A 21946-nucleotide genomic window follows, 5' to 3' on the forward strand; every position below is an offset into this window, starting at 1 on the left:
TTCGTCGATTATGATAAAAATCAACTAAAAAAATGGGGTACATATTTGGCGCCTAATGAGGATGTTCAATGAAGGATTCCAACTCTTGTGTGACTACGGTCTTATCTTTCACATTATTTAGCCCAATGATTAAAAGCTCTACAAAAATGTTCCACTGACATATTTACACAGTTGAATGCACTATCCGGTAAATTTTTCTGCTATTCGGACAAAATTGACACTGCCTTTTCATTCGCCTGTGTTTGCATCGCAAAATCAAGTGTGGTTTAAAAAGCTCGCAATGAAAAAGAACTATCCTGTAATACTATCCGCGCTGCTGAATTGCTCGGAAAGTAATTTTTACTGCTTGGACAATGCATGAAAGATTTTTTTCCGATCAAACTTAAGGGGGGGGGGCACATTTTGGCCCAAAGATATATTCATCTTAGAGAGTTGTATCATTATAAATCCCACCGAGAGCAGAATAACAAATTACAATTTTTTCTATTTCTTTATTTTTCCCAAGGAGTTATCGAGGCTAAAAATTTGTGAATATTCGACTGATTTGCGTTTTGATCACGTTTTCCGTAACTTCTGCTCAAATTTTCATCAAATTTAGAAATTATGTTGAAAATGTTAAAAATTGTAAAATGCGTTATAAGTTTTATCTTTATAGATAGAGGTGGGTTGCTGAACGGTTTGACCTCAATTTTTGTCTAAAATTTTTGTTCATTTTTCCATGAAAACGGCACGCCTACTACTCTTTAGCCAAATTTGTCCAATTGTGACTGAAGTAAAGAACTAAAACTGCTGAAGCAAACTTTGTTAACTCAGATGAGGGCTATTTTTAATTCTGATTCCTAAGAGACTGTTCTAGATTCCAATTTGGGCCGGCTTTCTGCTAATTTGAGTCCATTATTATCAAAAAAGCATACTTTATTTTTGATATAAAAACCTTTGTGTCCAAATTCGCATTACCCTAAGAACTAAAAAAATTACGAGTTCTTAAAAATGCGCACCATTTACGTTTAATTAAGGCCCCAACAGGCCCCAACATTTATTATGTTTTCAGCGAAATTTGCCTGCATTTGTCGTTCTTCTTGTTTCCACATGAATTAGTTCTATTATTTAATGGTCCAATTGATTTCTGAGAAAGATATGCGTGGAACTATCTTTTCTTTTGACATCTAATGGCTCCTATGACATTGAAAAGTTGAACAAACGTAATACTTTTTGCAGGTTTATGCCTTAAAGTGGGCTTAGAAAAGTGGGCTTTGTTAAAAAGAATTTGTTGGGCTTTGTTGTATTTTGATAAAAAAAATTAAGCATTTGATTTTTGGGTATGCTTTTTGGGCTTTTGATAACATATGAGTTTCCTTTTCGGTGTCCTGTCGCACTATCACATTTTGATAGTATGTGATTATTTGAAAGTTTCCTATTTTTTCCTCATTTGTTAGTCCATTGTAAAAAATTTGGATGAGCGATGTCGGAACATTACCGCGCATCTTTGGTAGTTTTTCACAAACTGAATTGAATCGCTGTTGGTATAACCCGAAAAAAATATTACGAAACAGAATTATGCAGGTTGATTTGCTTCTACTAGCTCCAGTCCCACATTACTCTATAGTCAAAATGTAGAAACCCCCGAAAATTGATATTTTTCTCCCTTTTGAAAATATTCTTTAAATTTCAATTACCAATTTCGAAACTGGTATAATATACCCACAATCATATTTGCAACATTTTCAAAGAAAATTAAAGTGAAAAGCCGTTTTACAACGACCGTAACCCCTAAAAGCGCTATTTTTCTAAAGATAGTGTTTTTTAAGTGCTTTTTAAGCAGATTTGCACTGCAATAAGCTGTCGAAACTGAACTCCGGGGCCTCAGCACCGAATAGTTCAGGTGCTCTTGTCCGGTGAATTTTTGAATATAATCTGGTTGAGCATAATAGAAACCAAGTAGTTTTTCCTAAATTTTTAAATAAGAAATGTAAAGTTTTTGGATTTTAAAATCCAATTTTCAAATGTCATAAGATACATGAATGAACCGAGCCGAGCTTACATCAAAGTATTTTGTTTGACAGAAAATAAATAATTGAAGCTTACGTGCCAGATAATTCAACCAAGAGGTAACATCATTTCAACAAATTAAATTCATTGCTTCTTTTAAAAAGATTTTGTTGGGCTTCTAAGACAAAGAAAGCTTCTACACTGTCAAAAGAAACGTGTAATGAGAGAAAAGAGCAATCGATGTCAGAATAAACTTCAGAAGCTAACATTGATGCTTGAGTGGCGCCATTAATATCCGAAATAAAATATTTTGAGCAAGGATAGGATAGCCACGCAGTCTGTAAAGATTAGACAAAAGTTGAAGGACATGCTCATGCTTTCATTTTCAGGTAGAAATTCAAAGTAAAGCTGGCGTTGCTTAAGCAATAATTTTTAAACTTAAATGCCTTTCGCGTCTAGTGGATATGGAAATAATTTTTGACCACCTGAAAAAAAAAATTAACCCCACGTCTCTGTATTCGTCTTTGTTTGTTCATTTTTACAGAGCTAATGAACTATCCATTACTTATTAATTGGAGACAAACAATTTTTCTGCGGCTAGCTAGGTTCGAGGAGGTTTTTTTATATAAACTGACAGACGCAAAAAAGACTTTCGACTCCATAACAAAAAGATTTTGCAAATCATGGTCACAGATTAATACATGGCATCCTTTCTGACATTTTAATCAACTTTTGATTTAATTTGTCTGTTTTAGACAAGATTGCATTAAGCGTTCAAAACCCACACATATTCAGTCACGTGTGGATATTTTCTGAGAATGTATCCTCCATTTATTAGATTGAATCACTGAAGTCGCCTTACGCTTCGTAGGTATTAGGTTAAATTTGGTGCTTGTGCTGAAAATCAATAAAAATTCAGCCTTGAGCCATGTCAAGAGAGAACGCAAAACAGGCGGCAACTTAACTCTACTTTAATCATGTGTTTTTGACACGAAGTGGTAAGAGCAATTGGTTCAAGACAGTTGGTTTACAAGAGTACATTTTAATGAAAAGATTCTGGTTAATTTCAGGTCAGTAACGTTGAATACAATTTACAAATACTTGAATCATTTTATTGTTCACGTGACGTTCAAAAACTAATCAGATCGCGAATTCCAAAACACATTGAGCCTATGATTTATATTGAAATAGAACAGTTTAAACTTCATTAAAAGTGCATAAGGCTACAACTGAAAACTTAATAGCTGGCAGAAAATTGTGACATTTTTAGTACCATGAACAAATTGCAAATGATGTTGAACATTTCGTATAAATGGACAAAAGTTAATACAATGAGAATTCATTTGACCTTGCAGTTTGAATTTTGATGTGCTTTTTGTTAATCGCACGCACTGGTGACTAGAGGGGATAGCAATCTCAGCTTCATTGTCTGTGAGTTAAATATAAAATTGCCATGGTAGGGTGATTTTTGATTTAGTACTACAAACCAATTGTCAGACGCAGACATAAATGGTGACATCAATTGTCTGCCTTAAGTTAATCTGAGGAGGTCAGTTTTAGGTGGCCCTGTTCACTTTAAGCATGATACTGTCCACGTGAAAACGAACATCACTTTCCATGAATACCCCAGTCGAGACCGGATGGTTATATTGCAAGATCTTGTAAGAATCTTGCAAGACAAATGGTTATCTTGCAAGATGATTGCTAAAGAAATAATCTTAAAAGAACACGTAAATTTGGCTCTGAGAGAGAATTAATCAAAATCATTGTGCAATCCTATAGGCAACTTAAATGAACTCTTATGCATTGCAACTTTACTCGTCAAAGAAATGTACTTTTTCTGGTTATTTCATCAAAATAGAGTGAGAGAGGTAAATATAATATGAGAGGGAAAGATGTGTACAGCACTTAGTTTAAATGTCCCAATGTGCATTTACCAGACATAAAATTTGCTGTTGTTGTTTACAAAGCAACGAATTGTAAGGTTTAGAATTATGCCTGTGGCACAACCTCTCACGGAAAGCACTTTAAGATGCTCTTTCGTGACCTTCATATCAAATTATAACCCTCCCAACCCAGAAAAATTGAATAGAATAGCAAACAGAATAGCATCATTCTGCACTAACACATAAATCTGCAGGTCATGCTCTGGTGCCAATTTGGTTCTGTAGTTTAGGGTAAATTACAACAAGGCGGCTCGGTAATGTGCGATGGCACATAAGGTTCCGACCCCGCCCATCCACAATTTTGGCATAATTGTCTACCAAATGAGGAACAGATAGAAAAACCCAAAAAAAATTTTTTGCGAATCCCACAAAAGTCCAAGTCTTTTTCAAAAAATTCTGTATGAACGATAAGATAGCCTCCAAAGCAAATAACTCAGTGGAGCAAAAATTGATGCATTAGATTGCTGTAATATGTCAATATTAAGAAAGCGAGTCAAGACGAACAGCAAAATCAAACAACAAAAACAACAAACATTAATTACATCAAAAAATTTATGTCCCTCTTAAAAACTAAATTTAATAAAAAAGTCAACATACCGTCAGATAAACCTAAAACTAAACAAAAATAACTTATAAATCACCAGAAAACATATGCGACCAGTCCATAAAAAGGTTTGGTAACAATTATACAAAAAAGAACAAAAACAGTAAAGTAAAAAATTAACTTATATTTTTGAAACAGTTAACTACAAAGTAATAAATACCATTATGAATCAATTAACATTTCCACAAATTTACGATTACCACTGTTTCTATAGAAGGGCATTAGGACCTGTCCTTATTCATTTTTTAAAGCGGCTAAAAAGAACAACAAAAAAACAAACAAAATTTCAATTGAAACTTGCCAGAAAACGCTGTCAAAACCGTCAAGCCATATTTTGGCCCTCAAAATATATTCGATTGCGCCTTCTTCAAACAGCTATAACGTATTACGTGGCCATTCATTAGTAAGACTAAGTAACAAGTAGACAAAAAGCGACGAAGTGCTAAAGTAATACTTTTAATTTTTTTTTTGCGAAACAAAATTACTTTCAATGTCATGAAAGGCTTTAATTACAAAAAGAACTATTTAAATAGGGTCTTTTATTCATTAAAAAAAAGCTCTCGAGACCTGCAATTATCCAGAATATTTCTTGCATCTACAAAAAGAACGTCAAATATGACAAAAATCAAATTAATTTACTTTTTTTTTGTGAAAAACCGGTGTCGAAGACAGTAAGGTCATAACAAATTCTTTAAAAAAAGATTTTGGGACACCAATCCCATTTATTCCCTTGACACTCATAATGTCAGATCTGACCTGTAATTAACTAACGAGATTAGGTAACAAAAAGAAACATAAAAAGAACAAAAATGCGAAATTGAAAAGTTTTTTTTTAATTTTGGAAAACGATTGTTTTCAAAGTCATGAAAGCCATCAGCTATCTACTAATATCAGAATATCGGTTCTTCTATTTTTTCAAGAAAAGCCAATGAAAGCTATCACTATACAGGAAATTTCATAAGACGGAAACGACAAAGAATAAATGACAGTTAGACAAAATTTAAAAAATTCAATTGATTTCTTCAAGAAAGAGGCGTCGAGGCCGTTGAAACGATGATGTATATCTTTCACGATTTTAATATGTGCCTTATTCTGAACGCTAATAATGTGACATGAGAACTGTGATAATGTGATAATGTGACAAAATTAGAAAACGTGAAAAACTGGCAAATATCAAAACAAACAAAAATCTGAAATCTTGTAGTATCAAAGCCAGAAAACAATAACTTCAGGCTTAAAACTGCGCCGAGAATAAATGTTAAATCAATAGAAAGACGAAGCATTCTTTCTTTGCTGACACTAAGCTGGAAGTTGAACAAATTAAGAAAAAAATAGAGGAAAAGTTAATTAAGCCATTATTTATTGAAAAGTCAATTATTTTTAAAAAAGAAACGACCACAAACTTTCAATTAAAAAACTAAAAGCATTAGCTTGGAGCTGCTTAGCAAGCGAATTGGTTGGACCTATCACTCCTGAGCTTTGATTTGATATGTTCTGTTCTTTATTATTAAAAAAATCTTTTTTTTTAAAAAAAAAGACCGACTGATTACAACCCGATTTTTTTGGATTGTAACAGTCAAAGAATGGCCCAAAACTATCCCTGCTAATGCTTATTGTCCGTTAGGAACAATTGATTTTTTGAATGTTGTAGATATAGATAATTTATTAGTTGAAATCTCAAAATGAATTCTGCATTTTTGATAATCAACGAGTAAAGTTAGCAAAAAAGGCAAAGTTTTAACTACAGAGCACTCTCAGCGGACTCTGAAGTAGAAATAGCCCCCATTGAGTCTACAAAGATTGTATGAGTGTTGTTTGGGGGTGTACTGTCGGGAAATTTAATCAATGTGGACTAAAGTAGCTTATTTCGTGCTGTGTTTGATGAAAAAGGCTAAATTTTGAAATGTTTATCCAGATTTTTTGACCAAAAAAATTAAATTAAAACAATCAACAATGCTTGTCCGTCTTCAAAAATAAAATAAACGACACTATTCTCAAAAATTATAGCAAATTTTAGCAAAACTGACGAAAATTTAGGCAAAAATTCCGGAAAATGTGAATAAAAACAACGTGAATTCACTCTACTTTTCTCAGAATTTTAAACCTCGATAACTCCCTGTAGAAAACGAAAATTAAAAAACCTTTTTAATTTCATACTCTACGCTGGACGAGCTTTCTAATGATACCAGTCTCAACTCTCTACGATGAATATATCGATCGGCGAAAATTCACGGAACAAAAAAAACCCATTTGAGTATATAGTTCCTCCCCCTCAAGAGGGTCGGAACAATCAATGGTATCAGTACAACTGACAAATTGCTCTTTAACGTCGTGTAGGGAGTAGTCGGAGAAAAAAATCGCTCGATTAGAAGGAAACTAGTTTTTACTTGAACGGAATTTTTGCTCAACAAATGTTTGTCAGCATGTCAAAAAATTGCTCAACTCATGTATGCAAAAAAGACAAGGCATTGTTTAAACAAAATACAGGAAATGAAAACCAAGACTGAACAGCAGTTAAAAAATGAAAATTTCACATGCAATTTTGTTAAGAAACCATTCTGCAAAGGATTCATCAATGAAGCCAGCATAATTTTTGGGGAAATCATTAGGAAAAAGCTGATAACAAATTGTTTGTGTCCTGATTTTGGACAGCGGGCGAGTGAACAGTCACCAATTGTGATAACTGTGAAGCATTGCTATTTCTGACTTGAAAAAAAATTCGGGACATTAATGGACATTTATTAATGCAGCACTCAGGATTTTGAGCTGACTATAATCTTGTTGCCCAAATTTTTGCTTACACGTCAATTTTCAAAATTATTCAGAACAAACGAGATCTTTCAACTCTAAAGATGTTGCATTCCACTTGGAGGAAGTTACATCGTAAAGTGTAGAGGGAACTCAGAGTCGAATTTACCACAAAATGTCCTCTTTTAGAGATTAAAGGGTTTACTTATAATTGTTTCTGTTTAAATCAGCCTTTTCCACAAAAAAGTACTCAATTAAAAAGAAAAAAATGCGCTGTAAATGCAATAACTCAGAACTGAATTACAAAATTGAGAATTGACCATTTTCAGGGCTCATTTAGGGGTATTGATGCAATAACTAATCTAAATTCGTAAAATTGATTTTCAAACTCAAAGAGAAGTTTAGCCTGCCGGCTCAAAACTTAGCAACAAAAGTCATGTAAAAATTTTAAAAATGCACAGACTGAGCTTGATACTTTTATTTTCAAGACATCTATCAGAACGTGACAGAAAATGTTTACTTAAAATTGAAAACAAGAATGAGAATATCAGGATTTTGCTATCTTGAAAAACTTTAGCATCATGTGCCAGTGGTAAAAAGTTTTCCGTCAACAGATAAATTGTTTTCATTCACTCAGTGTCTTTATGATAATAAAGGTAAAAAAGATAACATCGGAAACTATATTAAGTTGAGATTTTTTTGAAATCTTTGACAAATAAATTACTAGGGTACTTGACAAAACCAACACTTTTCTAAAACAAGTTTAGAGACCACAATTGTCCTACTTAATGCGTTTCTTTGAATTTGATGTTTTTAAGCTCCCTGAGTTTTGTTTTTGGAATTATTGCGAAATCATACGAATCAAAGACGAATTTGTACGATTATAAGGAAAAATTTCTAATAGTTTTTGAGACATTTTCTAATTTCAGCGTTCAGAAAAAATCCCCATTAATCATTTTTTTGGGAAAAACGTGACACAGCCGATAAATCTGGCTGGTACATGATTTTTTGTGTAAATTTACATGATAATCTCGGGTTGGCCACCACGATCTTTGGTGTGGTTTACATGAAGTTTTCTGTCATTTTTCATGTAAAATCACACAAAATGTCACCTATTTGTCACATGAAATCTCATGTGACAATTGAACAATGTGCAAACACGCGAAAAAGTTGTGAAATTTTACATGAAAAAATTTCCGAAAGTTTATTATAAATCAGATGAAAAATCGTGGTAACCAACCAGAAAGTTTCATTTAAACATAAATGAAAAATTGTCTAACAGCCAAATAAACTGTGACTCCTTTTTTCCCCAAAATTTGGGTGTCAACAAACGATTTTTCATGTGAACTCCCACTAAAACTCATGTGCAGAAAAATAAAAACCTTTTTTCTCGGCACCGATTAGGTTGTTTTCTGAATACGCACTTTATAGAAAAGATATTATCAACTATATTCTTAAAGTGACCATCTAGAATTGAAAACATTTATCTCAAAATTTAATTAAACAAGATCTAGTAGACAAAATTACAAGTTTTGGTTTTAGTAGTTGGTTGTAATTGATGTCATTCGAGCTATCAGTCAGTTTCACTTGTGAAAAATTTCAATCAGATCAGCAATTTCAGTAACTGCAGGTTCTGATTTAAATATTGCCAAAGTAGCTCTTGAAGTGACGAAAACAATGGAAAAAAATTACGTACAAACAAAATATAATTAATAAAGTCTCGGTAAATTTTCTTTTTTTCAGCCTTTTCTTAATATTTTTGTGCCAAATCAACTGATTCAATGTCAGGAACACCCGTTTCATTGTTGTTTTTTGTTGGCTACAACCAAAAAAGGGTCAGAAATTTTGAGGCAATTTCCGCTTTATATGGACTAACACACATATGAGGCAAAAGAACAATAATTTTTTCTGGTTTCTTTTGCTCATCTTTCTCTGAGGCTCCGATTCAATCGTTTTTGAGTCTAATTCACCCTTATTAAGTTTCGGCGGGAAATTTTCAATGCCTAAAACACAACAGACAAAGGTCAGTAAACCTGTCAAAAATAAGATAGGCTGATTTTTTTCTTGGTTTCCATAAAAATTCTCACATTCGTGTTCATGTCATGACTTTTCATTACAACAACTAAAAAACAGCTAGCGCTTAAAACGTATTTGTTTAAAAAGTGCTATTTTCTTTTATACGCTCATTCAAACGAAAAATCATGTAATTTTTTATTACACGACAAATATTTTCACATGTGAAATCACACGAGGCGCTCTTTTTCTCACAAAAAATTGCGTGATTTTTCATCACGCAAGAAATATTGGGTAATTTCACACGAGAGAGTTTTAGATTGGGATTTCTTCATGCATGAAAATTTTCTGTTCGACTCTTGTACAATTACCGGGAATCATGCAAATCATTCAAGACTTTTAATGATTACCGGGAAAAAATGTCGAAACGTTTTAGCCATAGCGTAGTCTATTTTTCAAATGATTACAATAGCAACTGTTACTACAAGTGCTTTGCATTTTTACTCAGTTTTGTGCGATCCTTTATGATTTACATGGAAACTATAGAAATTCTAAATGACATTGTATGATTATACCAGGTGTCATATGACATTTGATTGCAATGTAATTTTTTGGACACCAAATATCTAACTGAGAACGCTTTTATTGTGCTCATTTTAACAATGGTTGGGCTTCAAGTAGCTGTACTAAGGTCAAAAAGATGTTTTTTCCATAATCAGATTCAATTGAAATTTGAGATGCAAAGACAAATTAAATTTCTCCACTTAAGTTGTAAATTACAGAATACCTCTCCCGGAAACTAGCTGTTAAAAAAGTTGTCTCCGCCTCCGATTTAGGTCGAAAAGGGTTAACAATGTTTGAATTCAGAGTCTGCATTAAATAATAAAACTCGTAAACGTCTCAAATAAACTCTAAAATTGCCTCATAAATCATTGTAAACGCTCTCATAAAATTGTACTGGAAATTGCTTTGGTTGAGGCAGTTCATCAATGATAAATGTAGTTTGCAGAGTTAACGTTGTCTTTTTTCAGATTTCGCAAAAAAAGTAAAAAGTGAGTGATTCTGTGACAGCGCTTTATAATTATATACCGCAGATAATGTATGTTAGTATTTTAAGCTTTGTCAAAAATTAAAAAAAAACTGCAGGTTTATTTCTTGTGAAATCTACAACTGTTGTTTTTAATCACGCTAAAATTCAGAAAAGCAATTTGCTCAAGAAAAAAAAGGCTAGATCATGGCAATCTAACTGCTGAACATATTGTCTTGTTCAAAATGATTAAAACAGTGAAATCTAGCATCAAAAGATATCGAAAAGGGCTCCATGACTGGGCTGCTTTTCCTACTTTTAATCATTTTTGTCAACTCGAATTAATATTTCTTCAAAAAGGGAATGGTAAAAGTAGAGTATTCTCCCAATAAAAATTACTACAAAGAAGATTTTCAACATTTTCATAGATTAGTATATTCTATATACACCACTCATTGAAATTGAGGTTACAGAGGTTTTTCGGAGATTCCAAACGCATTTGAGCTGAAACTGATACTTTCATGAACGAAATTAATTGTTATGAGAGCAAATTTTTATTATGATGATAATAATATATTGGAGCACTTGGGAATTAGGATGCTCAATGCATTGCCTTTTAATAACCACGCAAGCACTAATTTTTTCAATTAAACTGAAATTTTTTAAAATGTAAAATGAAACTTTAAAATTTACTCCTCTTATGATTATGCTAAACTACATCTAGTTTATGTTGCAAAGTAATACTAAACAACTGCGTTAAAAAATCATTCTTTCGGAAAAAAATTCCACAAAAACCATAATTTTAAACATTATTGCAAATAACAGAAGGTCATAACGAGAATGAAACTAAGATAGATGCCAATTTCTCTAGATAGTGTTCGCTCCATCCGCTTTCATCTGATCCATATAAGATCGAAACTGTTGGCTAAGGTTAGTGGATGGTCTGAAAAAACTGCAACAGCCTTATAAAACACAATATTTCTCACTAATATTCCACTGTCGCAAACTGTTTTAAACAATGCGAGTTACAAATACACTTGCCGCTCCACATGCTGCACGTGCCGCTCAATAGCGGTCATTTTTAGGTTGAAAGTCTTATCTCAATCCAGTCATTTTGAATTAAAACTTAACATGCATTAACAAAATCTTTTGAGTAAATTTTTCTACAAGGCTCTTAATTTGATTTGATCATAATTTTTTTAAAAAGGAGTCGCTAAAATGGATGAGGGAACCTTCTTTTAAAATATAAAATATAAAAACAGTTAATTCTATGGTTTGATACATTGCAAATATCTGACACATCGAAATTTGTCCTTCCTCACAAATGATTCTTTTATTACCTTTAAATATTTGGCGTCTCTTTCATTGTCCGTGTTTATAGAAATCACTAGAGAGAAAAAAATCTCACAATCTTGCATTTGTTTAGCCGTATATTTTTCAATTGACAGATTAAAAGTTTAAAATTTACTATTTTGGTCTTTAAGTTGTGAAATATATTTTTTAATTTCCTGCAATCAATTTGACAAACTTCGCGCAATTAAACTTTGGAATAATTTAGAAAGCAATCCTTTGCCAAACAGCAGCACACAAACATGCTGTCAAACTTGTAATCCAGACTCCCTTCCGAGTGTAAACTTTTAGTTTAATATAAAACTTGGTGCTCTTGTTTTTGAAAAACAACTAATACATTTTGTGCCATGCAAGCACAGCTCTAATTGACATATAAAACATTTTTATTTGAAAAATCAAAATATTAAGTTTTAGTAATTACAGATGCCATCGTGTCGTACACACTTACTGTACGGAAGAGAATTTGGATGATTTGCTGAGCGAATCAATGTTATTAGAATGGAGAGCTGAATCGCGTAGCGAATCAGGCCCATTTGATTTGCGAATGCTTAATTGAATTTCCACTGTGCTGATTCGCGGTGCGAATAAGGCTTATGGTTATCTGTAGGATTACTTCTAATTGCAGGGCGATTGAGTTAAGTTTTTAGAGAGCTGTATTTGCTTACCGATTAGAAAACATGAGTTGGACGAATGAGTTACAACCGGTCAAAAGAAGAGTTCTGAATAGATTGAATGACATGGCAGCAGACGAGAATAGTTTGAACAGATCTAATGGTTTACGACGCGGAATGAACAAGAGTATGAATAATCTTAAAATGGAAAGTAGAAAGAATGAAAAAAGAAGATCAAAGACATAAGCAAATTATGAATGGGGCAAATCGAACTACAACTATATATGGAAATGGGTTTTGAAAACGATCAAGAAGCAAATTGATCACAGTTAGTTGTACGTGGGGATCTGTAGGGGGGATATGTGTGCCACATATCCGCCCTTACAAACGAAAATTAAGCTTTAGTGAATTTTCGTTAAGAAGTTGGAATGATGACCGAAAATTGAATAAAGTACCTGCTGGTCAGCTACTAGTCTTATTTGTGTTAAAAGTTTTACAAATTTTGAATTTTCAATCGGATTTCATTTCCGCTTCGAGGGCAAAAGTGTTCGGGCGCTTATGTTGGTTTTCAGGAGCTTTGGGACTTTTTGACGGCGACGGTAAGGGTGGGGGAGGAAGTGGTTTGGCCGGTATACGAACTATTAGGGCGCGTGAGACGTTTGATATCAGTGACGAGATCGCACTTGTGTCATCCGGTTGGGTCTAGCGGCTAATCTTTTTGTTCCCCCCTAATTTTTGTATTAGGTCTAGGCGTGTTTCGTTATTTTATCCGCTGTCACCCTGCCGTTGTGTGTTTTTGATCGGCGATCTGCGTGAGGATCGTCCTTTTCAGCTTTTGTCCCGAATTTTGCCTTGTCTGATTACCTTACAATCACCTAATTTTTACCAGGTTCTTTGATGGCTAAGGTGTAGCAATCTTCTTTAACGACTGTTAACCTGGGCTCCAACTATTTTTATAGTTCTTGAAAATCTTTCTTGGACCTTTTTTGTGCGCGGGTATCTTTTTGGCGAGCATTAGCTGCACCGATTCTTCAGACTTTGGTGTCAGTCTGCCCTGTCCCTAAACTCTAACAAGACGCGATTTGCCCTGCGGATCAATGATTCGCCTGCCGCTTGCGTTTTTTTTGCGTGGGTCTTGTTCAATTCTATTTCGGTATCTCTTCTGTCTGGATCGTCTCATTTCTCTGACGGTATTAGCTGCGTCGAATTCACGGTGTTTTGATCTAAACACTTATCAACAACCTTTTTATAGGCCAGTTTAGACATATTTGGTTCTATTTTTATGTTGCTGAATGGCATATTAGGGCAACTTCTGAAATGTGTCCAAATGGACATAGTTTTAATGTTTTCTGTCTGCAAATTCGAAGTTGGAAAAAATCAAGTTTTTTGAGTTTCTTTGTTGTTATTAGAAATAGCTTCAAAACTGCATCCGAGCCTGCACTTGACAGTTGGAATTAGCCGCTCATCAAGGCCAATCCCCCTATGGTCATTGATTGGAGCCACGAGTACTTTAAAATTATGGCTTTCACAGGACTTATTTATTCGCTTTAATACTTGGCAGTGAGCTTGGTCAAGGCGAATGCGGCGCGGTACGCCGTTTAGCAGAGTTCGATTCTGTAGAAACTTTCACGTGCTTTTAACAGCAGCGTGCTCGCATTTTGCGGTGGATGGAAGTTTTGAGAAACAATCTATACATGCTAAAAATATACGTCTTGATTATCTAATAGTCTAGTCCTAATTATCTATAAATCTATTAATTATAGATTGGACCGCCAAAATCAAATTGTATTTCCTCATTTGGTTCAATGCATGGTATAATATGTTGACATTTAGTTGGGGGAATTATAGGTTTGCAAGTTTATACCTATTCTAATGCAAGGTGTGCATTTTGAATTCTTGTTTACAATGTCTCTGTTCAAGTATGGCCACCAGGCGCGGAAAGTCATATCAGTCATTCACTAGCTTACGGTTAAGTGCTGTGGATAACATCGATCTACGCAAACTTAATTGCATGTGGTATTGCGATGCGGTCGTTGGTGCAAACGCAATCTGACTTTATATGCAGGCCGCACCAGAAGAAATGAATGTAGGGCTTGATCTGTTTGCAGCCCTCCTCGTATCCGGTTAGTACGCAATCGCGTACCTCATTGGGTATTGCACCTTTTAATGTCAGACTGACCAGCAACTTCTTTGTGAAAAATTTGCTAAAAGCAAAATTGAATACATTGCCTATATTTCCGCCGATGCATTGGGGTTAATTCAGGTATACGGGTAGAATCGGTGGCTGAATTTTCTGGTGTTTGCGTTGCGAGAGGGGCCTGGCTTCCACCTTCTTCATCGAAGCGCACTCTAGATGGTGTGTTTTGTTGTTTGCTTTCGCAAAGCATTTCGACTAGATTAAAAAACTTGTTTGCGATTCGCTCCTAAATTTCAGATTTTTTGTCTAACTGTTCTGTAGCTATTATATCATATTGGTGGATTGATTTTGTCCACAATAGTTGTTTAAATTACCCATTTTCATTGAAAAGTTTATAGAATTTGTCTTCACTCTGTATTTTAATTAGGCGTTGATAGAATCTTCATTCGCAAAGCGATTTGAGTGATAATTAGCACAATTCGGTTGACAGATTGCTTGTAATTGCGGCGCGTTTCACTCAAAATTCGATTTGTTAAGTAGAAAGTGTTAAACAGCTTGTTTCATTAGAGCCAAATTTGCAACAATTAATTGCTTGTCATATTGGATAATATTTGGTGCTATGAGGTGCGGTTCGCGCGAAATGTAGTCGGCACGTCACATGCGTGTGCCTGATAAGTGCTCATTTTTGAAATTAAAGGGCAAAAATCTATCGACCCGGCGCCTGAGTCTAATATTATTTGAATTATTTGAGCGCCGTTCTTTCATTACAGATATTAGGGCGCGGTAGCCTGTTTTTATTGAAAAATTTTTTTCCATATAATTAGTACTCGAACTGTTCTATGGCCCAGATGAACCCAATAAATCTAGTTCGTTCACGCCACATCTTGTTTCGATAGAGTTTAGAAAAGGGGATGTAAATGCGACCGTTTCCCCCCCCCCCTTTAGGGTCAAATTGTTCTAGCGCAGGATCGAGGCCTTGTTGTGATGCATCGCATTTCTCTCCCGGCTTGGGGCTATAATGTCTATTTTCGGTTGCTTCTGCTATTTTGGTTTAGATTTTTCCAAAATGTTTTCTTTGATTATCAGTCCATTGAAATTTTTTGATTTTTTCAACAGTGGTCTAACAGAGTGGAATAGTTATGATAGACTTGGTATGAATTTACTGAGATGAAGGACAGAACCAAGAAAGACCTTAATTTATTTAGAGTATTGTATGGCTTGAAATTTAGTATTGCACTTGTTTTCGAATCACGTGGTGTTATTTCATTTTTTTAAAACTTTTTGCCGGGCCATTTGATATAATCTTTTGCAAAATGGAATAACGGTAGATCTATTCTTATTTTTTCGTCGTGTAGCTTTTTGTGGGACTTTCTTTTAGTGTCATTTGTTCATTCAATATTCCGCAACCCACAATGAGTATATCGTCCAGAGAACAGTATGTATTTGTTAGTCGTGGAAGGATTGCAACAATAGCTTTGTGGAAAGTGGCTGGCATATCCGTGAGTCTGTAGAATGCCGTTTTAAAGCAGTACGCGCCTGTCCCATCACTGCTTAATATATAAAAAGTGCAATGAAGTGCTGATTCCGGATGTAGGTTGAGCTGGCTATACGCGTACTTCAAATCGATTACAGTAAAAAATGATTTAATTCGCTCTATGCTTACGCTTAAAATTTGTGATTTTGTTTGAATCAGACTAAATGTTTTGGGCATTTGTTATTTATTTTTGTGGATCGATTTATTCATACTTTTTGAATCAAGTGCTAATTTTATAGAGTTGTCCTTTTTAACTGTGATGACTATTGGAAAAATAAAGTTTTGTCGCAGAAGGAAACAAGTTTTTCAATTTATATTTGCGCTTACAGTGTCTGTAACGCCTTTATAACTTTGTCTTGAATATTTATAAGAATGTTTCTACCTTTTTGGCGACGGGATTAATAGCTTTTGTGGTGTTGTGATTCTATTCTGCGGTTCTTTGACTTACCAATTCTGTTTACTATTCTGGGAAATTTGTCAGCGTTTTTTTGCTTCATGGGGTTTGGTGTGTTGATACAGTTTACTATTCTGGTTATGGCTTGTTGTTGTTTAATGTGTATTCCCAATGTTCCTCGCGTGAATAATGGTCGTATGCCGTTTTCCACCATCTATGTTCGTTTTTGGCGCACCAGTTGTTGCATTCGACTGATGTCATTAGTGTTTCAAGAGTCTTTACTGGTTCGTTTGAAAAGTTTTTAATATTTTGTCTCCTCTGTTACCCATTTTGCTTCTTTGCAGTTTTCAAAGATCGATAGTGCAACGTCTTTTGTGACTATTGAACAGACACTTCCGGAATCGAGCAGTAATGTTACTTGGATTTTTTCAAATGTGGATTTGATTTTTTCCGGAGCAATTTTGTGTGTATTTGCATTAAGTGATTCTTAGTCAATTTCGTTAGCGTTTTCGATATTTTGTACATCTCGGTTAGCTTCGGTTTTCTACACATTTTCGCAAAGTGATTCATTATCCCACAATTATTGCATTTTTTCCTGGTGCAAAGCAGTGTTGTTTGTGGTTTGGTTGCCACCCTTGTCCACAATTACGGCATTCATTTGATTGATTCCGCTTTGTGAAATTTGTGTTTGTCTATTGTTGGCGTTTCGAGTTGAGAAAACCACTAGTGTTTTGAACGCTGTTTTGGTTGATAGAGGAGTTGTGTTGTTATTTTCAATTGATTAAGCACTACCATTTCCATTTTGATTGCCGTTTGTAGTGCTTGGCTTGGTTTTGTTGCTTCACGGAGCAAATGACACTGTATTTCGATATCTGACAAGTTTGTTATGAATATAATCCTGATTATTGTCTCCTCACAGTCTTTAAAGTTACAATTCTCCACTCATTCTTTGAGTGTGCTGTAGAATTGTTCTACTTTTTCTCCCTTTTTCTTTTTCGAGAACAAAATAGATACATTTTGAAGGTGATGTGTCGGAGGTGCACGAATGCGGGTTCCATTATGGTCCAGAGTTCGATTGTCGGTAGTTCGTTTATTACTGCGTGTGGTTTCTTTGCGGATCAAAGTTTGCCTTCTGTCGGTGCCAATGCTCAGATACAACAGTCAAACTTATTTCTGACCAGAGAGATTGGAAGGGCGGTCAGAGCATAGTATTCCTGCGTCTGTTTTTTTTGGCATTTTATTTACCACGAGAGTTCTTTCTGCGCGTTTCGGGATTTTTCTCAGCTTCGGTCACCTCGGTTGGATCATCAACTGGTTTTTGTATCAAAGCTCAGTTGGTAGATTTACGGTGGTTCGTTTTGGATTTATTAGCACGTCTAGATTGATGCCCTCCTCGGCCAATGTTGCAAGATTTACTTGTGTCCTCCACTTCTCCCAACGAAGTGGTGGGTTTGATGAGACTTTTTCACCAAAAAGAACCAATCGTCAGTGGAAACGTTGCGATCCTGCTAAACTGCGGCATGTTGTACACACTTACGGTACAAAACAGAAATTTATTGATTCGCGGTTCTAATCGGTGTTTTCACAATGCAGAGCTGAATTGGGTAGCGAATCAAACTTATTTGTACTGCGAAAGCTTAATTGATTTTAAACAGTGCTGATTTGCAGAGCGAAAAAGGTTTATGGTTCTCTGTAGGATTACTGCTAATTGCGGGGCGATTGAGTTAAGTTTTTAGAGAGCTTTATCCGCTAGGCGATTAGAAAACATGAGTTGGAAGAATGAATTACAACTGGTCCAAAGAAGAGTTCTGAATAGATTGAATGACTTAGCAGCAGACGAGAACTGTATGAGCAGATCTAATTGTTTACGATGCGGAATGAACAAGAGTATGAATAATATTAATGTGGAAAGTATAAGGAGTGAAAGAATCATGAAAATGAACATCACAGCATAAGAAAATTTTGAATAGGGGGCAGACTGAAATACAATTAAAAGTGAAATAGATTATGAAAATGATAAAGTAGCAACGGAATGATCAGAGTTAGTGGTACATTGGTACCTCTTTACCACACACTGTGCTAATGTTTTAAAAAACAAATATTCACCAAAACACTATTGAGGTTAAACAATTTTGGCTTAGAGGTGCGGATGAGTGATTTTAGGGCAAAATACAAAATTTGAACAATCTCGAACCCAACACATTTCTATGCTTTGCACTATTTGTATACGGTAATAACTAAACTGTAAGAATGCCACAGCAACTTAGTTCAAAACGCAATTTGAGAAAACTGATTTAAATTACTCTTCATTATTATAGAAAGAACAGATGGTCATAGCAATATTTGACATTCTTTCCAATCTTGACAAACTACAAGACGGCTGTAATTAAAACAGACCTAATTTTAGATTAATTTCGTTGCTTTGATTTGCCAAACTTTTCTATGAGGTATCATATGTGTGTTAAAACTCACTAATAAAACAGATTTTTTAAGAAGTTTATTTTCTCCCTAAAAGGTCTCCGCATTGTGGCCACTCATTTCAGCTAGTTACATTTTGAATAGTTGGATAATGCATAAGCTGCCTTCCAACATTTTAGCACCAAGTAAATTTAAATTATACTTTTCTTAATTAAATTAATGTTTTTAAAAATTTTGTATTATGTTTACACTTAGAAATTCTGAAAGACTAAACCTAGATATTATTCGTGACGTGTCTGTTTAGCGGCTGCAAGTCAAAATATTTGGTGATTGCGTTTTTTAAACACGCTGTAGTTCGCTAGTGTGTCTCGAGTTGCCCCCTCATGCAAAGTTATTTATTGTCACACTTATTGGTCGATGTCAGCTCTACTTGTCATACAACGTCATATGGTATTTTTCTGGTTGGTTGTTTGACATACTGAGATCAAGTGTTATTTTTTGTTCTAGTTACCTTACCAGAAGCATTTAAAAATTTCGAGCTAATTAAGTTTGTCTAAGATATATTTTGGACAATCGTGACTTGATTTCAAAAACATTCAAGATCATACACGACACGTAGAACACTGACAAATTTAATAATAAAAATAATAATTTTGGTTCCTGCGTAATCGCAGCGGAACAGCATTAGTCATACAGTAGCCTGTTCTCAGCTGCCCTTTTTCTTATTATTCCGCACAGTTCAGACTGTTCTTTCTATGAGCAGCATTGCTCTTTTTTGGTGACTTTTTTTTGCGTCTGAATGGCCACTTTTTTTTGCGTCTGAAACTTTCACGTGGTACCATCATTGCAGCCAACATTGGTCAGACTATGGTCAACCTGAAGCTATGGTTAAGTAAGAGCTCATCCTTACACAAACAGCTTCACGGGGGCAGGGGATTGAACTATCAATTATTGGCGTGTGAATCACACACCTTACCTCTCGGCTATCACGCCGCAAATTTTTTTGTATCTGCAGCTATGCAAATCAACAATTAAAGCATACAGAATAAGATGTGCTTTTTATGTACACAACAAGAATTTTATTACAGATTTATCGAGCTTGGAAGATGTTTTGATATTTTTTATAAAAATTTTTTTAATCAAAAATTTGACATGGATTGGTATATATTACTGTGATATATTTTTTTGAAATATCAAATTTTTATCGTATAAACAGAATGAGCCTCATATTGGCAACGAATTTTGCAATTATTAAAATGCATCTTAGAGTAACTTGGGGTCTAACAAACTGTTGAGGCGTAAATACATAAATGGTTTCGCTTCGCAAAAAGTGAGAACAAGTTTTTAAAGAAAAAAGGATCTTTTCCGTTTGTACCCCTCAATACGTTATGCAACCCCAGAAACAGAGCACATGTCATTACATAGTAAATCATCATGCAAAAATATAGCACGTGTGTCGGGGGGGGGGTACAAATAAAATGCACTCACAAAGCTTGGGGGGGGGTGCACAAACGGAACAGATCCGAAAAAAGATTCTTGATTTCTTGTTAGTCATACTAGAGTCATGTGATGTCCTTGATCTCATGCAAGGAATCATTCATGATTTTTCTAAAATCTTATTTGGATCGAACAAATGGAACAATGTATGATTTCCTCATAACGGAACAAGGATCGAACAAAGAAAAAGATTGTGATTTTTATTTCACCATTTCTGATCCTTGTATAACTATTAAGAACTGGTGACCCGCGCAATGAAAGCCTACACTTTGATAAATATACACCAGAAGGCAATTTTTTGCTGTTTTTTTTTCTAACCAAACGCTAGCCAGGCTATAGCATACCAATAACATAGAGGGTACTGGTTATTCCAAAAAAGTCACGTTTTCCTGGTAATCATGCCCAATCTATTCCGCCCAACCTTTGTAAATTACTTTTTAAACTCCTATCAGTGGAAAATTCAGTCTCTCGTTGTCCCCTCGTTTTCTAATTTCTATCTCTGGTTTTCTTTGATGTAGATGCTACTTTATGTTAAAATTAACATCTATTACCAAGAGCCGGGGTGATATTTGAGAACAATATCTTGAATTGGTACTCTGAGTAACAAAAAAATGCAATCAGAATAAGTTTAGATGTCATGTAAAATACTTTCCTCCTACCTGTTTTGGATATAAAAAGAGACGCGAAATGTCACAACAATCTAATTCTTTTCACGGTTAAATAATTGCAATTAATAACTTTGAACCAAAATAAACAGTTGGAAAGTTAGCAGATAGTTAACGGCGCTTAATCGAGTTCCCTAATATTAGCATGGAATTTGAACACTCATTTGTAAGGTTAGATGAAAGCAGCCGACACTAACCACGTAAACAGTTCAGAAACTAATTGGAAAAAAGAAGTGAGCGCTAATTAGAAGACAGAATAAATCCATGGAAAGATACCATAAAGAGGGAAAAGGCGTATTGTTTATTGTATTTCAGGGAGGCGCAAAGTTCCGTTGTTGGCGCCAACATACGTTCATTTGTTTTTTGTTTGACGGTACGGTATTGTGGAAGTTAGAAATAAATAAACAAAGATGGCCTATTTATTTGGTAAACAATAACAGGTAAACAAAATTTTTATCATTTACCAGATAAGATAGTGAATATTTATTGGCTAGCGTAGATGCTCTTTTCGATTAGGAAAATATAAGTATGGAATACAGCAGCCTTTGTTTTCATTAAAAAATAGAAACGAGACTAGAAAAGGAATTATTAGTTTTTTCTTTTACTGAAAAGTGAGGTAAGATATTGACAGTATAAATTTCTGATTTTCGTCCAATCCTAGCTTAAATCAATTCAATGGTATAATGTATTCACAATGTCAATATTGAACACATATATACTAATTATTCAGGCAAAATATAGAATACCCATTCCCGTTTCTTATTTCGATCCTTCGGGGCTGGCTAGGCTGCTCATATCTTGGGGGAATGTAAGCTTTATGAAACATGTGTGATTCTGTCTCTCTCTTTTTTTCAATATTAAGGTACGGGTTTGTTCACAAAGTAGCCCGAAGGTATGGTAAATGGTAGGGGATGTGTATGGTACTAATAAGGCTCATTCGATGCTTAACTGGTCATAAATTCATAAAATGAATTCCTCCATTTCGCCACTAGCTCTCTTCTAGTCATGACACG

The 21946-nt window shown here is 34.6% G+C and overlaps 1 protein-coding gene across 1 annotated transcript in view; it reads right to left on the reverse strand.

The window, feature by feature from the left end:
* LOC142337586 (uncharacterized) overlaps positions 1-21539 on the reverse strand; it is a 64252-nt gene extending 42713 nt beyond the window's left edge. Inside the window, exon 1 of the mRNA XM_075386928.1 lies at positions 20928-21539. The gene's annotated coding sequence lies outside the window, so the exon portion shown is untranslated. The remainder of the gene's footprint in view (positions 1-20927) is intronic.
* Positions 21540-21946: the final 407 nt, after the last annotated feature.

This window comes from Convolutriloba macropyga, chromosome 1, assembly GCF_964194025.1.
Source record: "Convolutriloba macropyga chromosome 1, txConMacr16.3, whole genome shotgun sequence".
Taxonomy (NCBI): Eukaryota; Metazoa; Xenacoelomorpha; order Acoela; family Convolutidae; genus Convolutriloba; species Convolutriloba macropyga.